Source organism: Macrobrachium rosenbergii, chromosome 16, assembly GCF_040412425.1.
Source record: "Macrobrachium rosenbergii isolate ZJJX-2024 chromosome 16, ASM4041242v1, whole genome shotgun sequence".
Classification (NCBI taxonomy): domain Eukaryota; kingdom Metazoa; phylum Arthropoda; class Malacostraca; order Decapoda; family Palaemonidae; genus Macrobrachium; species Macrobrachium rosenbergii.
The window spans coordinates 18,827,089-18,846,619 of NC_089756.1; the positions used below are offsets into that span (position 1 = coordinate 18,827,089).

Consider the following 19,531-nt stretch of genomic DNA (forward strand, 5'->3'; position numbering starts at 1 on the left):
TTCAATATCAAAAGAAATTTGTAAATTGTTTAAATTTTAAGGTAGGCAGTAGAGATGTATGAAAATAAGATTATCATATTTGTAAACACTGTATGGGAGCAGCAGTGCGGATCTGATGTCGCCTATGGTCGGTTGTTTATCAGTATTGTTCCCTGAGAGTATATTGTGATTTTTAACCAAATGAGCTTTGAAGGCCACTCCTACCTTGACACCGGCCTGTGGGTGGATATGTAGTCTCTAAAGCTTGTGTATGTTCGTCAGTGCTGTTCCTGTAGTATATATATTTGTGACTTCTAATATTCCGTAACAGTCCTTTGTCAATGACTGTGGTAATGTGCGATAAATGAATCATGTACAGAAAGTGATTATAATCATATATATATATATATATATATATATATATATATATATATATATATATATATATATATGTGTGTGTGTGTGTGTGTGTGTGTGTGTGTGTGTGTGTGTGTATCTATATATATATATATATCTACATATTTATCTATTTATATATATATATATATATATATATATATATATATATATATATATATATCTATATCTGTCTATATATATATATCTATATATGTTTTGTGTGTGCATCCATTTAGAAAATTTCGAAGATGTACAAAAAGGAAGGGAAAAATCTATCAGTTTCACTATGTCTTTGGTATTGCAGGCAGTCCCCAAGTTATGAAGGGTCCGGCTTGACTTTCCGAGGTTATGACGCTTTTCAAATCTATTCATCAGAAATTATTTCCCGGGTTTACGACGCATGTTCCGGGTTTATGACGCTTACAACACCGATCCGACAGAAGAAATATGGATACAAAACGGTAGAATAATCAAAATTTGAAGGTGTTTCTGATGAAAAACTCAATAAAAATGCAGTTTACATCATTTTCAATACACCCAAAGAATTAAAAGTAAGGTTTTCTTAGGATTTTTGACGATTTTCGACGATTTTTCGACTTACGACGATTTTCGGCTGACGACGCGGTGTAGGAACGGAACCCCGTCGTAACCCGGGGACTGCCTGTAATAACCAAACAAGACAAAAACTGCAGACCAAATACTGTCTTGAAAACTCTGAAATAAGCAAGTTTTGCAGTGCTGAGTCCTTCTGGCACCTGTCGGGACCTTTGCCATTTTGACGCCAAATAATTCGCAGTCAGCCACTCACTTCAGACCCTCTATAACCTCTAGGCAATCCAAGACCTCTCATCACCCTGGCATTTGTGACGCCAGGTAAGTGGCATTATGTTAAAGAATTCCCTCAGGTTGAAGTAACTCTTTATGCACAGGTCGATGTGAAAGGCAGCCTGGCGTTCTTATCTAGCTAGGCATAAAGGAGACGAGAGAAAGAAGGATGTGGAAAGAGGACCGGGGGAACACTGGAGCTAGGGAAGAATTCCAAAGGTTTTCAGGATTAATGGTTTCCAGTAAGTGATGTATCTAATATGAGAGTTGGCAGACTAGCGGGGTTAACAAATCAAAAGAAAAATCTTAGCAATAATAAAATTGAAATACATATATGGAAGTGGATATGTGGCTTATGCCAAGCTTTCCGATGGTGAGTGAAGTCACGTGGTGGTTACCGCCCGCGTTACTTTCGACGAACACCGAAATAAACTAGCGATGTGACGCCAGTTACTCATATTGATAAGTCAATATGAGTAACTAAAAGGCAACTACTCTTCGAAATCCTTAAATTTGATTTTTTCTAATTACTGTAACCACTCCCCCGGAACCACACCTCTAAAACTGTTTTCCCCACTTCCTTTCGATAAATACATTAGGCTTAAGCTATAAGGAATGACCGTATCCTCAAACTTCATATTAATTAATGAAAATATTGTTAAATTATTCGGGTTCCCATTTCTGACAATGCAAGATAATTTTAAATGTTCACTTTTCATTCCTTTTTTACCTTTTAATTTGATATCTTTTATATTATAATTGTATCCTTCTAAGCTTCGAAAGTATTTCATTTGGTATGGATGAATTTTGTGAACGTTATTCGGTGAAAAATTACATAAAGTTTTTTTTGTTTTCAGCAGACAATATGATTTGGCCATCAGTGATGGCGATAGTTGCGACGTCAGTTTGTAATGTTAATTAACCAGTGCATCAGTATATTTTCACGGTGCATCGAATAATAATACCTTGCAGAGTTGGTTTGACGCTTGTGAAATCTTCGCTGTTCGTACAGACCACTCGGAAGTTGTCTGCAACTGCGCTGACAGATGTGATGGCAACTCGGAAAAACCCTCATGTACCCATACGTAATTACGGGTGCATGTACAGTGCTGCGAGTACTTGTTTATAACGAGAGAGAGAGAGAGAGAGAGAGAGAGAGAGAGAGAGAGAGAGAGAGAGAGAGAGAGAGAGAGAGAGAGAGATTACATATGATTTATTCGTACTTCGCGTCCTTCGTACAGTTCTTCTGCTTTTATTCATTGATAGAGAGTTTCTGACTAAACCTTCATACGAAAAAGTTAACCAGCATTTGTCAGTTTCCCTTGGTATGGAGGCCGCTGGGAGCAGGCAACCCCTACGGCTCTCCACGCCCACGAAGAAATTAGGCTGAATCAAGGAAATACGAAAGACGGGATCAAAACTTAAAAAGAAGAGAATCTGAGGGAAAAGAAGAGAGAAGAAAGGTCCGAAGCCTTGAGACGGTAATGGACGACGAATAATTAATTTAACGTCCCCGTCCGGGAATGGCTAAAATCGGCAGTGTGCATTATTATTATTATTATTATTATTATTATTATTATTATTATTATTATTATTATTATTATGAGCACCATATTCTTTGGAAGCTTGAAAATCAAGTCAAATGCCCCTGTGTGCTGGTTCCATATAAATAGGGTTCATCTTCTGAATAGTAATTCATTATTATTATTATTATTATTATTAGGACCATGCACTTGAAAAGCTTCTTAGGTTGCTTTCATCGAGTCCGTGAAATCCACTCTCTCGTAACTCCTTTCCGCTTACAGCAGACTCGTCCTGTTTGTCGTAGGTTTGAATTTTTTAACAGTTAACGTCATTGGCCCTATACGAAACCCCCACTCTCTTATCCCGTATGGGATACTAAATATTGCCTTCACAGAAACTTGCAACCTCGGTAAGGGAAAGCTGAATGCCATAAGTCCAAGAACTCAGTTGCCAAAGGAGCCCATTGCGGAAAAAGGAACAGAAAATGTACATTATACGTATATTATTTGTAATAGAAAGCTTTCAAGTACATACTACATGTGGTGCTTTGGTCTGAAGTCTTTCTTTTTATGTTTCTCTTTGCTGTTATTGTTATTTGTTGCTGTTGCTGTTGCTGTTGTTGTATCGGAAATCTTTGTAAGAAGAAGAGAATGTGGGCCGAAGGGAATGGTTCTTGTTCTTTCATAATCTTTTTGTACTTCCGATATAGATAAAACCACGTGTAAGAGATTCATGTGTGTGTGTGTGTGTGTGTGCATGTATGTACACTGACATATATACACACACGTGGCTCATTCTGTGCGTAAACCACCACAGATGTGTTTGTTTTATTAGATTATGTGCATATATTCATAGACATGCATATATAATTCTCTACTTGTATGATCACGTATGTGTTTGTGTGAATAAATGCATACTTCATTCTGTGCATGTATAATCACAGATATGTGTATCTCTGAAAAATTGTATGAATGCACACACGTACCGAATGCTGTGTATTGCAATCACATATATATGTGAATAAAATCTACGTTTGTTTACCCTCATACAGATGTACCTCATTCTGTGCAGTTATAATCAAAGATGCGTATGTTATTAAATATGTAAAATCACAAATGTACTCCATTCGATGAATCGATGATTACAGTGTGCATATATTTATAAATGTTTGTAATACGCTCAAATACACACACACACACACACATGTACCGCATGTGGGTGTGTATTTGAGCGCACAAGAATGCATTTATCAACACACACATCTGTAATTACAGGCGTACAGAATGATATACGCAATCAATGCGTGCATGATCACGTTCTTATCGTGTATAATCACCCAGTTGTGTTGATACATGTATGTGGACATCAAGGTCTGATGGAAAGCTCACGAATTTTTAACATAGATTATTGTGGCCGAAAGCCTTTCGCAATAATCCATTGGATCTTCAAGGTTGCAGTGACACAACTTTTAATTATAAAAAGACCGTCACTATACAAGATACTTTTTTTTTGTAAATACTCCAAAACAGACCTGCTAGTCACTTATCAGCCGCGTACTGGGTAGGTTTGTTTTAGAGTATTTTTTGAAAAATGTATGTTTTAATCGGATTGTATGTAGTGACGTTCTTTGTAATTTAAAAAAATTAAGTGTTCGTGAGCCTCTCCATCTGCCCTTGATATCTGTATATAGGCCTTCATCATCGTTAATACATGTATGTATGTATGTATGTATACTCATACATGCACACGCACTTCATTCTGTGCTTGTATCATCACAGATTTGTATGGCTGCTACACCAGCATGAAAGCAGCATCAGTAATCGTCGTGATAGTTGTAAATGTGCTACTAAATTAATTCAGCATCTTAAGGATTTGGAATATGAAAGTTTCTTGCTCGTAATACATTGGTTCGGGAAGGTTTTGGTGGATGGAGGGTTGACAGGGCATTGCTGAGTAAGGACCTTGCTTAAAATTCATTAGATTTCAATGGCCTGTCACCAGCTTGGTTTGTCATCCTCAGAGTGATGTGGGGCTTTGGTGAGGGGGAAAAAACACAGGGTCAGGGGATTGGTGAGTGTCTCTCTCTCTCTCTCTCTCTCTCTCTCTCTCTCTCTCTCTCTTACCTTCGCGGTTCTTTCTACTGCTCTCCTCATCATCATCTTCGATTCTTGAACGGCAAAGAGGAGCAGAGATCACCGAAATCTTGGCAGGCGAAGGAACTTCCACTCTTTGATCCACTTTGCGAATTTCACCTTTCTCACAAACCCATTTACAGCACAGGATGAGATTTGCGCCCTTGATTCCAAACGTCGGAAAGTGTCATCCTCCTGGCTTCTATAATGAGACGAAATACTTCCATTCCCGGCGCTTCAGCGTGTCCGAGATCTAGTGAAGGTCAGCCTTCTGGCCTCGGGTGCAGCAGTGCGGTGCCCTCGGCCGCCTCCTACCCCTCCTAGCCCTGTGTGGTAGAATCCACGACTGGCACTTGCGATGCCGAGTCTGAAGTCAGAGCACTAACGCGCCTAGCACCGAATCATCCGTTTCCTGGTAAGATATCTAAGGTCAGCATTTCATTCTCTCTCTCTCTCTCTCTCTCTCTCTCTCTCTCTCTCTCTCTCTCTCTCTCTCTCTCTCTCTCTGTTATTCACGCACTCAGACACACACACTGTGACACACAGTAAGTCTATCGGCCCCATTCATGTATTGTGTCGGTCACAACTGCCTTAACTTCTTGGTAATCTGAAACTTTTTTCTTTTTTGGTACGTTTTCCATTGAAAACCTTGAAATATGTTAGGAAATGAATGAAGATATCTTTCCTCCCACTGGGTGTCAAACCCACATAGGGCATAAGAATGAAGTTTGCGCTGATTGCTCCACGGAGGAAAAGACTCTGTACCAACTTGCACGCACACGTTTGTCAAATTATCCTCTTCTCTGCTGAACTATGGATGAAACCCTCTGTGTGTAAATGTTCCAGAGCCTCAACTTCCGCTTCATGTAGTACACAGAAGCCTTAGCAAGCAGCACGTCAAACCCTTTAAGCATACTGCGCACTCTTGTCCTCTCGCTCGCAAGAAGCCTTGACGGTAAGCAATTTGGCGTCAATATCTTGACAGTTGCATCTTTACGTTAATGTATTAAATAAGTCAATAGATTTTTGACAAGCGCCGTTTGTCCTAATCTCTCTCTCTCTCTCTCTCTCTCTCTCTCTCTCTCTCTCTCTCTCTCTCTCTCTCTCAGATGCTTCAGTCACATGCCCTTGGTCTCTTATCTCTGCTGGGAATTGTTAGTGAGGCTATCAGACACACGTTTATTGTTCGTTGTTTCTCTCCGTTGTTTAGCAATTTCGTAATATCAGCATGAGAAGAAAACATTTGATTGAAAGTACCACCAGACGCGCTGATGATAAGTAATAGATGCGGTGATTGTTTTTCATATAATCTGCCCTAATTTAAAGCTCTACTCGGTCAGTCAGACGACCTTTCGGGTCGCGTTTATCGAAGAACTTTAGCAACTTTCGGCGTAGCGAATTGGAGACTTTGTCTCATTTCCCCAAATAAAATGAAAGACTACCACGGGTACACAAACTTTACAGAAAAGTCGCAGCAAGGAAAATGTGACTCAGTTCCTTGACATGTATAATATTAGATTTTAGGTCAGACTGGGAAAAGTGTCACTTATAAACTTAAAATTCAGGTCAGCACGGAAAATCTTAACGTAATGCTTTACGCACTGTTTTTAATTTCAGGTTAGTCATTGGAAAAATATAACGTAATTTCCGTATTTCAATTTTGAACTTCAAGTCACACGAGAAAAAAATGAACTATTTCTCTAAGACATATAAATTATGTGAAGCTGAGAACAGCTGGTTGTTCAAAGATGGAAGTTAATTGCAAATTAGGATCTTTCATCCTCTAAGAGACGGGTGTGACTGCCTGCGGGGTGGGAGTAGGGTTGGGGGGGGGGGGCACTCCACCCTCCACTCCCCCTTTTCCTTTTTTCCTTTAACTGTTTCCAGGAGGCCTTAGTAAATAAGGGCGTAATGTTGCCATTCCCATTGTCCGCTGCTGCTGAATATACATGTGGAAACAAATAAATGCGTTGCTTGTGCTATATCCGGGAAAGGTAGACTGACTGTTGTGACATTTTACAACCCCAAAGCAGTATTTTCAACCAAATTCGATCGCACATTTACGTACACATAAACGTTCCTCTTTGCAAAGATACCTGTACGTATTACGTGTAAATGTGCGAATAAAAACAATAGACATTCAGGTATATTCCCGTTGTACGTGCGTTTTCAGTGCTTATTAAAAAAGGTCATGTAAACTTACAATAATATTCCTGTTGTTTACATTTTTATCCAATATTCATTATTTGTTCATTGTATTTTTACCATTTCATTATCATTCCCATATGTGTTCCACGTAGAGTTTTAGTTCTACAGTTAGTTTGCAGGTAAAGTAAACTAATTCAAGATATGAAGAAGCTCTTGGAAGGTGACTTGTTGCCAGTTTATCCTTTTTTAACATATACCGAACAGTATTATGAGTTATTTGCTAAGCCGAGACACTAAGGGTCACATTTATAGGCCTACGGTTGCGATCCGCAGCTGTTCTTCAGTCTTCCACTCCCTCGGCTCGATGTATGTCGTCATTTGTCAAATTACTCCCGTTCGAAGAAACAGACGGCCGCCATAAAAAACAGAGGAGGGGGAAAATGAATCATAAAAACAAATAAAAATACCAGAGACATTGCCAGGGTGAACTTCCTTGATACAATGAATTAACAAATTCATTTGAAGATCAGTTGATGACAGTGTTACCTCCATGTAGTCCTCAACTTTCAGATGGTGCCTTCCCTTTGTCATCATTGAAAATAAGGCAGAGAAACCAGATTTCTAAAAATGTGGTCCACTGGGACCATGCCGGCCGTTAGGGAATAGTGCCATCAGTGCACCTCACATTGTGCGCTGTAGGCATTACTAGAGGGTGTTTGCCGCGTCCCTCTGGCCCCTATAGCTGCACCCAATTTTTAGCCTTTTACCTGACATCCATCCCCGTTTACTTTCTTTAGTCTTGCAGTCCAACAGCTCTTAAATGCTACTTCCTAGTGCAACTGTGGAGTTTTCTCCCAGTTCCACCTTAAGATCTTTGTACTTCATCTTTACTTTCTTAATATCTTTTTCTTGTTGTCATCCACTCCAACTCCCTTTTTTTTCACTGGCTTAAGCACCGAATGGCCGAAAGTGCCCTAGCGGTTGTCTTGACAGCCTAAATTTCATAATGCTTCCAAAACAAGCTGACGTGTCATAGTATATAACAGAGGTCATTCATAAATTTTATTCGTGAAATATTTATTCCCTGCCACATTAAATTTTATCCCCGGAGATTCAATTTACCACTGGTTCGGAATCACTGTCCAGCAGAGCCACACTGAACGAGAGATACGGACTCTCCCAGACGGGTTGACTGATTGATTGTGAGTTATCCGGTGTTACAATAGTGTGATCGGATGTAAGCAGGATTAATCAGCACACTGAAGCCGGTGCCCCGTTGTTTGCTAAATAACGGTTATCTGTAAGCGCTGATAGGAGTCCGGTTAAAACATGCTCCATGGTCATTCAGTTTGATAAGGGAAATGAACGGTTCATTGCGCTGACTTTAGAACCATCGGCTAGATGAACGCAATCGAGACTACCACCCCAAAAATGGTGTAGTTTATTTAAGTGGAATTTGATTATAAATAGTGGATACTCTTTTTTAATATATCGAGTGACTCATGCCATTGGAATACAGTATGGTCTACGTAATTTTCGCTTTGCTTAATTAACATTCTGAAGTTTCGCGAGGCAATATCCATGATACTCTTCATTTCAATATTGTGCCACATGTATGTTACGGCTGTAAAGGTATCTCAGCTAATAAGTTCGAAGCATTTACACCGCGGTCACTGCTCTGTGAGCTAATCAGGCTCATAAAGCCATCTCACCTCAGCGCTATAAACCTTATTAGCGGAGCTTGTAACATGCCTCAGAGGTTCCAAAACCCAAAACTAATACCTGTAATTTCTTGTTTACAGCTGACTGTAGGTGTAACGGTTGTTCTTGATATGAGGTTAGCTTTTAGTGTACCTCGTTTTTTGTATCCAGCCCTCTGTGATGACTGAAGAAAGATGGCCTATAATTGACCGTTGTTTATCAGCTCTTTTAGAAATGATGATTTTAGCCCAAAGGAACGAAGAACGCTAAAGTATTTCGCAAAAGAGTATTAAGGAATCGGCAAACATTTATACTGCCTTATCAGATAACTTGAAACTAGTTTTATTGTTTTAGAAATGTGTTCATATTTCATTTCCTATTGATACGTCAAAACTTGGTGGTAGGGGTCGAGAACGTTTTAGAGGAAGCCGATGTTCGAAGACGCAGATTGAGGTGCCTGACACGCTTTAAACTGAGGAGCATAATGGATTGGAAAAAGGTTGAAAGAGAACGAATATGAATGAATAACAAAGACATGGTGGCAGCTGTTTCAGTTACCATAATTGCGTCTATTCTGCCACGATGTCCATCCGGTCGAATACTACGCAATGTACTTGGCGCATAGGAAAACGTGGCGCAAGTAAGCATATGACTTGAAAAATTGTACTCTTAGACCTGTAAACGAATGTTGACCTATTGCTCAAGAGATAATAATATGCATCATTCAGTGTCTGACAACGTTCTAGAAAAGAAGAAATGTGGCCCAAGAGCGAAAAGATACAAATGTTGACATACTGCTCCAGTCTGGTTTTCAGGGATTTTGTAAGGTAAACTGAAGAGAGATAAGCAGCACAGGGCTATAATCTAGTATTTTCTGACATTTTCCCAGCTTATATACGTCAGGCAGACAAGCATGCATAGCACTGGAGGAAGAATTTAGATCTATCCTGGCAAACTTCATAACGAAAGCCCAAGGGATGAAGCTTCGGCATAAAAAAAATGTTGCTTAGATAGTCAGGAGAGATAATCTCCTAGTGTGTTTTCCGGTCCCTTTTCTCCAAACCGCTGGGTGAAGGGCCTTTCAAAGGATTTCTTTGGTTATGCTCTAAAAACAGTAGAACACTACAGCTTATGCAGTTCAGTATTTGTGGTAATTTTTATGAACTCATTCATGTTACGCCCGTAGGGGGTTAGCGCCGTTAGTTTACCTCGCGCGGTGCACTGTAGGTGTTACTTAAGGTTCTTTGCAGCGTCCCTTCGTCTCCTAGCTGCAACCCCTTCCATTCCTTTTACTGTACCTCCGTTCATATTCCCTTTCTTCCATCTTACTTTTCACCCTCTCCTAACAATTGTTTCAACATTATTTTCAGCGCTGAATGACCTCATAGGTTGTAGCGCCTGGCATTTGGCCAAAATTTTAATTTCTAATTCCATTTATTCACGGTACGTTGAAAAAATTCAAGGTACGAATTTTCTGCTAAAGAAGTCAAATAAAATTGCCTAATACATGGCACTCATTTGTGATACGAACATTAAGATCAGGCGCTTTTAATATTTAAAAATACGCTTATTAGGCCAGGCAATAGGGAGTTGAATAAGGAAAAAAATCGGGGAAAGCTGCGATAAGTTTTATTTTCTGAACAATAACGTACTTAATAACATGTTAATTTTGCACCCCTCTGCCACCCCGGATTTGGCCGCCATCTTGAAAAAATGGCGGCGAAAAACAGTTTTTTTTAAATATCTCTTTTAGGACACATTTAGTGAAAAATAATAAGAAATATAAAATATTCTACATAAAATTCTCTATAAAAACTGTTCTATTCATTTTTCTGATATGTTGCAGGGTTTTTGAGTTACAGTTGAAAAAATGGTCGCGTATGTTTCTCGATACTCCCCGTTTTCTAATACAGTTAGGAAAATCGTCTCACAAGGGTGGCCTTCCTCCTTTATTCTGGCTCAGCAGATGGTTCTTTAAACAGAGCAACATGATCTCGTAGTTCTTCATGTTTTTCCAACACACTTATAAACTTCAGTTTCCCTTGCCTGAAAAAGGCAGTAGTAGTATCAGCCCCACTAAATGCACGCAAGAAAAGAATGTTGTCCTTGATGACTGATCCAAATTTCATGCAGTAAGGCGTGTACAGTTTGCTCTCAGTATTTCTTCTACCTGGTTTTAAAAAGTATATATTTGCCTTTGCTCCACCCAAAGCTGTAAGGATAATTAAGAGGTCCACATCTTCTCCCACTATTGTTACTGATTCAGCTTTGGTACATTCTTCAATAGCCTGTTTTACAATAAAACCCTCATTGGTCAATTTAGTTTCGAGCATTGCGATAAGCCGGCTCTTATTTCTCTCACTGGAAAGAAATTTACTCTGACTTGATGTTGCTGGCATTGTTTCGTCAAATATGGTAGAATTAATCATTCGACGAGCACGCTCAGCACATTTCGTACTTTTTTCTTCTGTCAGGTTTTCTGGATATCCATCAAATACATCAATGGCATTTGTCTTGTAGTGCCTTTTTACATACTCAGTGTATCTGTCGGGAAATGATGAGAATGTCTCTCCTTTTTGCCAAACAACACGATGAATCAGAAATCCTCCATCAATAACATAAACTGTATCTCCAACAATTGCTGTGTCACTAAGAGGTTCAAATGCTTCAAACATCATGGATTTTTTGGTTTTACGCGTTGCTGCGTCATCAAAAAGTGACGTGGGATATGGGGCTAGTTCATACTCAGAGTTAAGCTTGAATAGTTCATGTGAGTTCTTGGTGAATGAAATTCTTCTAAATAACATCTCAGGTTCAACTGGATATGCAACATCCCGTACTTTTACTCCTGTCATGTTAGCTCCCAATGGTTTGACCCTTTTCTTTCTTTTAATTTGACTTTTGCAAAATTGCTGCCAACTATATTTGACATTGAGCAAACTCCAACATCATATGCATTATGAGGATTTGTTTCATCATCTCCTATTACTCCTGTGCTGATCGACATAATGCTAACAAAATCTGGAAATGGTAGGTGGGATGAGAACCACTCTACAAAGTGCTGAAGGTCTTCGTTGTCTCTTAAAATGCGAGCCTTCCTGGCATCTACATGCTGCTGTCCTGTACTGTAAGTGACATCACAATATTCCTCAATCTTCTCCGTGACCCTCAGATTGATGGGCATTCCAAGAACCCTTTGGTTAGCATTGAGTCCGTCATTCCTCTACCATGAGTCAATCCACCACAACTCTTCATCGACCGCATCAGTGTCTGCTCAATGGTCATATCAGACCAGATGCCAGACCAAAATTTGTCTGACCGTCTTATTGTGAAAAAAACCCTCCTGAACATATTCTTCAAATTCATTGGGGGTAATGCAGTCCTTTAAGTCATACGTGTCTTGTAAATACAACTGAGCTGATTTTGCATATAAGAAATGACCACTGGCATGAAAGTAGGGAGGCATCTTTTGACAGATATCCAGAAAACCTGGCAGAAAAAAGTACGAAATCTGCTTTGCGTGCTCGTCGAATGATTAATTCTACCATATTTGACGAAACAATGCCAGCAACATCAAGTCAAAGTAAATTTCTTTCCAGTGAGAGAAATAAGAGCCGGCTTATCGCAATGCTCGAAACTAAATTGACCAATGAGGGTTTTATTGTAAAACAGGCACCTGAAGATGCTGTTACACTGATTGTTACTACTGCTGTTGAAGAATGTACCAAAGCTGAATCAGTAACAATAATGGGAGAAAATGTGGACCTCTTAATTATCCTTACAGCTTTGGGTGGAGCAAAGGCAAATATATACTTTTTAAAACCAGGTAGAAGAAATACTGAGAGCAAACTGTACACGCCTTACTGCATGAAATTTGGATCGGTCATCAAGGACGACATTCTTTTCTTGCGTGCATTTAGTGGGGCTGATACTACTACTGCCTTTTTCAGGCAAGGAAAACTGAAGTTTATAAGTGTGTTGGAAAAACATGAAGAACTACGAGATCATGTTGCTCTGTTTAAAGAACCATCTGCTGAGCCAGAATAAAGGAGGAAGGCCACCCTTGTGAGACGATTTACCAAACTGTATTAGAAAACGGGGAGTATCGAGAAACATGTGCGACCATTTTTTCAACTGTAACTCAAAAACCTTGCAACATATCAGAAAAATCAATATGAGAGTTTTTATAGAGAATTTTATGTAGAATATTTTATATTTCGTACTATTTTTCACTAAAATGTGTCCTAAGAGAGATATTTTCAAAAAACTGTTTTTCGCCGCCATTTTTTCAAGATGGCGGCCAAATCCGGGGTGGCAGAGGGGTGCAAAATTAATATGTTATTAAGTTTGTTATTGTGAAGAAAAATAAAGCTCATTCTAGCTTTCCCCGATTTTTTCCTTATTCAGCCTTTTTTCCTCTATTAACTGGCCTATTTATAATACTCGTAGATTATTGTTCAATAAGATGTTGACGACCTTGGTACGCTGTCAAAATGTACGCGGGGCTAGTCATAGTGATGGTTATCCAACCGAAAAAAAACTTTGGTAATTGTATGCCTTTTCTTGTGAATTGGTTCCATCTTGAATATACGCCACGTTATTTTAACACCCAAAGAACCTCAAGGCTATCCAGAGGCACTAAAGGATATCTCGGTGATACCTCAAAATTACCCTAAGGATGCCTTCAAAGATATTATTCGCAGTGGCGTAACTAAAGGGGTTGGGGGCACTCTGGCATCTTTTGAGCAGGTCTGGTGTGGCATAATTCTAGATTTTCTAGCATATTCATTTTCACTTTGTTCACTTTGGTTTTATGTACAGCCCTCCACAGGGATGATTCCCTCTCTGGCGGGCCCTTGTGCGTCTTCAAAATAAGGTGCTTATATTTTATAATTGTCTTCAAAATAAGGTGCTTCTTATATTGTATAGTAGTCTTGTAGTGTTTTGTAGTCAGTACCATAACTCCTGCAGAATATTTCTTCGGATCGGAACACTGAACAGCGATTTATCGACTCTGCTGTTGGACTTGCAATCGAAATTGAGCCACGTCGAAGGAGAAAGCGTAGGAGCAATTTGTTGACGAATCGAAGAATCCCAATTTGACGTACGAGCAGGAATTGAGGAGAGAAGTGTTTGCGTCTTTTGATAATATCGGAAATCACTTCCAGATTTCATCAACTCCAAGATCTGGACGACAAATTTTGAAACCTTAGAACGAAGGCGGCCTCGAGAATTATTCATTAACGCATCGCAAGAGCAGGCCAAAGTTGTTGAAGGAGGACTCCTTGAGCTTTTGCAGTTTATTCAAGAAGTCAGCCTTTGATATCTATGTTCCAAATATTTTTATAATCTTAGATTGTTCTTAACCGTAGGAATAAGTGTTGCCGGTTGTGAAAGAAGCTTCTCGAAGTTAAAATTAATCAAAAACTATTTAAGATAAATTATGAGTCAGCTCAGATTGCCAAACCTCACGATATTGTCAATAGAGCATAAAATTACTAACCAGTTGGACTTTGATGTTGTTATCAGCTACTTCGCTTCTAACAAAGCTCGTAGGGTTCCGTCGTAAATCTGCTGTATTGTTTTTATTTTATCTTTTTGAAATAAAACAAAGGATTGAGGTGTTAGGCTTAAAATGTGAGTTTAATTTTCACCAATTTAGTACTTTTTAGCACGGGAATGGTGGGGCTGCAATTTCAGAGCCCGGGCCGGGTCCACTATCACTATTGTTGCGTCACTGAAATTTATTCGAGAAGGAATGGCATCTCACTTCCAATAACGGAGTTGCGCTGAATTGCTCTAACAACCATTTTAATTATATTCAGACTTTCACTCAACCGAATAAAAACTTCGTTGAAGATTGCAGTACTTGCACGAAGATTGGAGGTAGATCATAGTAAGTTCACAGGGGCGGAGTACCGGTAAAATTAATTTGAAATGACCTGGTGTATATATATATACGAGTATATATATATATATATATATATATATATATATATATATATATATATATATATATATATATATATACAGTATATATATACACATATATATACGAGATCATTTCAAATTAATTTTACGGGTACTCCCCCCCTGTGAACTTACTATAATCTACCTCCAATCTTCGTGCAAGTACTGCAGTCTTCAAGGAAGTACCGCGCTGTATCCTTGGTGCACCTTGAGGTATCCTCACGATATCCTTGAGATACTCTGGAGTACCTGTGGGGATCCTTGTGTTAAAAAAAACAAAAACAGAATTTTTCCATGGTCTGTATTCTTCAGTATCCGTGCAACTGTAGCCTAAATGTTCCAGGTATTCGTGTCTAGAAATCACAATGCGCAACACACGGAAATTGACGTTTGTTAACAATACTTAGAGGCGCCAGTCGTTAACTGGAAGAGGGGGGGCGCCGGCGGTTCTTAGCCAGCTTGTTGTGTCTGCTTCGTTAGCATTACATGTCCCCTTTCGTCTTGTAACTTTCCTTGTACGATTTATTTTTAAAAAAGGGAATCATTATCACGAGTGAGAGATTTTTTTACAGTGATTTGTATGTATATATATATATATATATATATATATATATATATATATATATATATATATATATATATATAAATATAAATTTGTGTATCCTTGATTTTATCTGCTACAATATGACCATGGCCATATTTATTACCCAAAATTTTTTTTATCTGTATCCACCGCTAATTAGGAAAAACGGCCTAGTGCTGATTACAGGCTGGTTATATACGGGGACAAAATGGTTCATTCAATTTGTTTAAACCATCACAAACAGAGTGTGTCTGTTTCCGTTTGCATTTCATAGTAGCAAATACTTACAGAAAATGGAAACGTGAACCCGAACCTTCACCAACCTCTGCGATTTGCAACCTCCCTCTTCCTCATGAGTTTACAGTTCAACTGGCGACACCAAACTGCCAGCGAGCATATATAGTCTTATCGTTGCTATCTTATCCAGCCAGGTATCACTCATAGCAGTTGAAGAATCTTGCCTGTTGAGTGACAAGGGAACAAGCCTATATTCTCCATACAGTAGGCCTCGAGTCCCGGAGTGGTCAGACGATGATTGTACGGTAGGTACTGATTGTAAGTTTATGATCGGGAGCTCAAAGCAGAGCGGCATGCCTTCACTTGCAAGGTATACTCGAGTGCAGTAACTGAGGTAGTTACTTCCAAAAACAAAGACTTCCTTGTATAAAGAGAGCAAGAGTATGGTTTCTCTTAAAAGGAGAGGTGAGACAAAGGTGCTGGAAAGTAGAGGTCCAGTACAGGTTCAAGTTAAAATAAAATCCCAACTCGAAACGTCGGAAACCAGTGCAACGATGCGAGAGGCTTTTTGAGGCCAAAGCTGTCGCCTGAAACCTGCAACGGCGTTTCTGTTGCAACTGTGGCCACTCGGCCTATCGTTGCATTGTCAAGGGGAACAGAAAGGATCCTTAAGATACTATAGTCTTGATCAATATCTGCGCTAGTCATAACAGGGTATTTGTAGTGTGCGCCCGTATTTTGTGTCTGTTAAGAGGACTAGGCCAAGTTTCAATTTTCGTAAGTCATAATTTAGAAATTTGCGTCAAAGTTGAGCTTCTTTTAATCAATTGGATGATATCTAGTTCCATTTAGTACTGTTAGTGATATGGCCTTTCAAACCCGATCATACATATTTCTAAATATGTAAAGTATCGTACAAATCATACTAATATACATAAAATTAACACTGTCAAATATATCTGCCTTAGCTATAATACTGCCTTTCTTATACACTGTTTAATGAACCTCTGGTAGTTTATCACCTAAGTTTTCGTCACTTTTTTTTTTTTTTTTTTGCATCCTTGTTTCAACAGTTTTCTTCGCATTCTTTTTCGAACGCGCTGTAAAATCTTGATGGCACTGATGACATTGCCTGTGAGCTAGTGACGTTGCCGGGAATAAGAAAATTTTGAGGTAAATGTGGGTGTCCATCAAGGATTGCCAAGGTCCTTTGGTGTTTATCGTATCAGTGGAGGAAGCTTCAAAGGTTTGCAGAAACAGAGGCCACGAAGTTCTACTAGATGGATATGACCTAGCATTAACAGAAGAATCAGAGGTGGAGACTGCAGAAATGTTAGAATGATGGATAAATGAAATGGAGAGGGTACTGTTGAATATCATTGAGTTTTGACATATGATGACTATGCGTGAGGAATCTTTAGTCAGAAAAACAGTAGGTATTTAAGTAGCACGAAGAACACATGTAATAGGGCCTAGGATACACAGAAAAAAAGAATAGACGAAGGCCTAGACCAGATGAGAAGGTGGTCAAAGAGAGCACAGGAGAGAGACGAGTTGAGAGAAATCACTCCATATCTCACCAGGACCCACTCTGGGTCTCACTTCGCAAAGGGGAAAAGTTAAGTATACCTTAGTTTAACCAGACCACTGAGCTGATTAACAGCTCTCCTAGGGCTGGCCCGAAGGATTAGACTTATTTTACTTGGCTAAGAACCAATTGGTTACCTAGCAACGGGACCTGCAGCTTATTGCGGAAATCCGAACCACATTATACCGAGAAATGAATTTCTATCACCAGAAATAAGTTCCTCAAATTCTTCATTGGCCGGTCGGAGACTCGAACTCTGGCCTAGCAGAGTGCTAGCCGAGAACTCTACCGACTCGTCCAACGAGGGAAAACTGTGTTTATGCAGGTATAGAAATAAATATTCTATATGAAATGCAATGCAATGTAGACAATATAAGGTTTGTAACACAGTGCGTCCCTTCACACTGGAGCATATATATGTACAAATATTTAAAATCTCTTTGCTGTTTTGTATTTCATACCATTAGTAACTGATTAACTTGAGTTTCCCGTGCAATACTAATATACGTTTATAAACAAAACTGGTGTACTGTTAGCTCCCAAGTCTATGAACCCGTCTAATTTCTAATTTCTAAGAAAAACTGGTTGAAAACTTTACTCTGGCTGTTGAATATGGTTGTTATTCTTTCTCTAGTACAGTATTTTGATCTTGCTTGCATTAGCCTAACTGATCACAAGTCAGGGAAGTGGATTTCCTGCGAGTTAGTAAAGTTGGTTTTTAAATTACTGACGCAACCAACCCAATTGTGAAGAGAGTTTCTGTCATAACACACCATTCTTCTAAGTTTATTATCATTATTTTTTTTCCGTTTTAATCCAGTCTTGACTTTTTTGGTCAGGAAATAAATTGAATCTATTTGAACTTCACTGTGAAGTAGACTTATTGCAGTTACAGTTGATATGGAGACTACTGAATCTAAGCAGTCAACACTGAATCAGTGAATTAATTAAAAGAAGACGTTTTTAAGCTTCTGTTTTCACGGAATTGATCAGTGAACAAAAGATGCGCTTGTGTTATATTGCATATGCTGTTTTGCGAATGAAAACGTTGTAATGTTTGCTCTTTACAGAATAATTTAAAGTGTCTTTGTGTTTGGAAGAAAACACAATAGACTACAATACGGGTTACTGGTATTATTAAAATGTTTAGACTGACAGGTTTAAGTGTTATTACAGTGCTTCCAGATATTTTTATTGACCTGAGTGGGCTTACAGAAACTCAACAAAGATAATGCCTGTCGATAGTCAGAAATTATTTGCTTGCTCTCATTTGATGAGAATCGTAAGTAACTTTTATTTTAAACAAAGAAGTACTACATATAATGGTATGTGCGTTGAATTCAGTGATTTGGTTTGAATTCGACGTCGATCATTTAGCCACGAAGTAGATGATTCATTAGATTTATTGCATAAATTGTATCACTAAGTATGATAGCAAGTTTTTAATGTTAATTTGTTACTACCAACAACTGACTACACATACCTTTGATGCCTCTTCATTAAACAAGTTTTTTAGTCTGTGCCATATTTTGGAGGAACTATAGTAGTTTATCGAATCACATTTATCACGAAGTGTTTTCCCAAAATTTCAAGCGGAAATGTGCACTAACCAAATTAATTGTATGAAAAAAAAAAGATTTATGTTTTAGGTTTTGTCGCTATAACAAGCATTGGACATTTTTTACAACTGCAATGTTTCAATTGAAAAATATGTACTTTGCCACGGAATTTGAGTCCCAAAAAGGCGAAGAAGTTTAGTTCATTTAACAAAACGCTCCCTTCCGGTCATTGACATGTCAACAAACGGGCAAGTCCGTCTGCTCTGTATCTGTCAAATCTCAGAAAGTCGTAATTTGTTCTCTTATTGACATTGACGAGTTCGTCACTTGAGAAAGGTGTATTACAGGTAAGACTTACAGTAAATGGGAAAAGGTTTTTCCTTTTTTTTTCGAAATGTATCAAAGTAGGGGCCTATCATAGTCGGTAGATATTTATACTGCTACCGTTCATTTTAAAACTGGTGAAAAGGTTTTTTCTGGTACGTTATTCATGTGATTCTGACAAATTTGATGTTCATGTACAGTTTGGGAACCCAGCAGTAGGGAGCCTTAGTTTCTAAGTCTGAGAAATGAATGACATAACCTGACTAAAGTTACGGCTTCCCACGAGGCTCCCCCACCCCTTTAGGCTAGAACCAGATTCGTCAGAGTTACATTAAAAAATGTCAGAACCATATTTCATCAGTTTTAGAATGAAAGCTGTTTTTGTACGTAGCCTAAACTATGAAAGAACTTGCTGCATGACATTTTTTAGCTTCAAGGACGATGAAATAGTGAAAACTGTTCACAGTCTTGATAGAAAAGTAAGTGCATCAAAATGAAATGGAAAGATCAGGATGCCACCACATGGCTTAACACACAAGCGAACGGCAGATTAGTTGTGCAC

At 38.7% G+C, this 19,531-nt stretch overlaps 2 protein-coding genes across 9 annotated transcripts in view; one reads left to right on the forward strand and one right to left on the reverse strand.

Moving 5' to 3' along the window:
- Positions 1 to 15,636, reverse strand: part of LOC136847143 (uncharacterized) — a 44,942-nt gene extending 29,306 nt beyond the window's left edge. The window contains exon 1 of one of the 4 annotated variants that reach the window (XM_067118515.1): positions 15,550 to 15,636. The gene's annotated coding sequence lies outside the window, so the exon portion shown is untranslated. Of the gene's footprint in view, positions 1 to 4,850; positions 5,400 to 8,129; positions 8,164 to 15,549 lie in introns of those variants that run through there. The other 3 variants (XM_067118517.1, XM_067118516.1, XM_067118518.1) reach the window with 3 other exon arrangements.
- Positions 1 to 19,531, forward strand: part of LOC136847146 (divergent protein kinase domain 2A-like) — a 69,297-nt gene that overhangs the window by 25,181 nt on the left and 24,585 nt on the right. Inside the window, exon 1 of one of the 5 annotated variants that reach the window (XM_067118538.1) lies at positions 18,860 to 18,992. The exons of 1 other annotated variant lie outside the window; for it this stretch is intronic. The gene's annotated coding sequence lies outside the window, so the exon portion shown is untranslated. Of the gene's footprint in view, positions 1 to 18,859; positions 18,993 to 19,531 lie in introns of those variants that run through there. 3 more of the 5 variants (XM_067118537.1, XM_067118539.1, XR_010855633.1) reach the window with 3 other exon arrangements.